The sequence below is a fragment of the Arabidopsis lyrata genome, assembly GCF_000004255.2.
Source record: "Arabidopsis lyrata subsp. lyrata unplaced genomic scaffold ARALYscaffold_2, whole genome shotgun sequence".
NCBI classification, from domain to species: domain Eukaryota; kingdom Viridiplantae; phylum Streptophyta; class Magnoliopsida; order Brassicales; family Brassicaceae; genus Arabidopsis; species Arabidopsis lyrata.
The window spans coordinates 18,231,614-18,233,871 of NW_003302554.1; the positions used below are offsets into that span (position 1 = coordinate 18,231,614).

The 2,258-nt window shown below is 32.7% G+C and overlaps 1 pseudogene; it reads left to right on the forward strand.

Annotated features, from left to right (window-relative positions):
* LOC9323805 overlaps positions 1–1,405 on the forward strand; it is a 2,524-nt pseudogene extending 1,119 nt beyond the window's left edge.
* The last annotated feature ends 853 nt before the right edge of the window (positions 1,406–2,258 follow it).

Consider the following 2,258-nt stretch of genomic DNA (forward strand, 5'->3'; position numbering starts at 1 on the left):
TCACCTCTTGCCCTTTCACGTGGAAGCTTTTTTACAAAGTCCTTAAGGTGACCAACATTTTTTCTTCTTCTTATATCAAATTATCAATATCATGTTATATATATAAAATACAAATCGTGAAGTTTGACACTTATCCAGGCACGCAGAGAAGCAATCGATGTGATAAAGGATGTTCTAACGAGGAGGAAAGAGTCGAAAGAGAAGCATGGAGACTTTGTAGACACGATGCTGGAAGATTTGGAGAAAGAAAACACTATTTTTGACCAAGGATCGGCTATAAGCCTCATTTTCAGTATACTAGTCGTGGCTAAAGAAGGTGTTCCTAATATCACTTCCATAGCTGTGAAATTCTTATCTCAAAACCCAAAAGCCCTTGCAGAGCTGAAGGTAATCTATATCATATGGATTAGTTATCATTAAGAAGTATATAGATCGAATAATTGGTATATAACAAAGTTCTCGCTTATAATGTGGTTTAGAGAGAGCACAAGGCGATCCTACGGAACAGAAAAGATAAAGGTGGAGTTAGTTGGGAGGAATACAGACACAGTATGAGTTTCACTAACATGGTAATAAATAGCAAACTAAAAACAAAAGTTACGGTCATTTACAAATATTTTCTTTTTTTTGGTTTTTAAAGTGATTTACACATAATTTAAATGATCCAAGCTAAACTAGATTACACATTGTAGGTTATCAGTGAGTCACTTCGGCTGGCAAACTTGAGTCCTGTGATGTTTAGAAAAGCGTTGAGGGATGTCGAGATCAAAGGCAAGAATATTAGTCATGTTGCAGTGTACATCTACGTATATTTACTTTAAACTACTAAACTTTGGGGAACATTAGTAAACAGGATACACAATTCCAGCGGGCTGGATAGTGGCGGTTGTGCCTGCAATGGTTCATTTTGATGAAGCAACATATGAGAACCCTTTGGAGTTTAATCCATGGAGATGGGAGGTTTGTACTTACTCTCTATTTTCAACCCCCTTTGGTCTCCACTTCTGTAATTAATAGAATTTTCGTTCGTTGGTAGGGAAAAGAAATGATTTGGGGATCTAAAACATTTATGGTGTTTGGAGGTGGAGTGAGATTGTGTGTAGGCGCAGAGTTTGCAAGACTTCACATCGCATTATTCCTGCATCATCTTGTCACCACTTACGATTTCTCGTTGGTCCAAGATTGCGAGTTGATACGAACACCATTCCTTCACTTTACCAAAGGCCTCCTTTTAAACATCTCAGAGTCTTCCAAGTGAGGACTATAGTTTTCAAAATATTAAATAATCAGATCATAATATTATGTAACGTAACAATAATCTTCTAATTTCCTGCCTCAGACTCAGAGGAATGTGTGTGTGAGTCTTTAAACATCTTTTTATAAAACGCTTTAAAGCTTTTGATCATTTTAGCAAAGCATTTATTTATGATCCACAATGGTGGCCACGTTGAAAATGTGCTGACCAATAAGGATTTTCGCTTTCTTTTTAAGAGATATTTTAATTCCTACAAAAAAAAGAAAGAAGAAGAGATCTTTTAATTAGTTTTAATAAATTTTAATTCAATATAGATTATTTCGTTTTTTTTATGATATATATTTTAGTGTATTAGATTTGGATTCACACGTACGTGTAGAGATATTTGTATAGAAATTGTTATATAGATTTTAAAAATATAAAATAATTTGTTGTGTTAGTGAACTTTATAATAGTACAAATATTATAAAATTAGAGTAATAAACGAAATTCAGTTGCGTTAGTGCATAGTTATATTTTAAGATCTGGACCTACACGTACGTGCGCAATTATATTTAAGATAAAACTAAGATATAATTTAGTTGCAAAAGTTAAATGATGTTACTTTTTTTATTTTCTAAACTAATCAAAACATTTATAATATTTTGATTACATGTGTTAAATATGATATAGATTCGGTTTGAGTTTGGTTATTTCATGTATATTAGCTAGACGTAACTATTTTAGAATGGGAAACATATCCCGTCCTATATTTGTCATAAATTCTTGGTCCCATAACCCGTTTTGTATACGTGAAATAAAAATATGACAGTCCAGTATCCGGCATAAATAAAATATATGTAACTGAAAACGTACGTACATGGTTATGTATGTAAACAAATTTATTTTATATAGTGCTCATAACCTGAACTCATACCAATTGCGTATATAGTTTGATCTTTAATTTATGTTTCCCTCTCAATCACGTCTCGTAATTCCTATTCTCATGTCATTCCATTTAAAT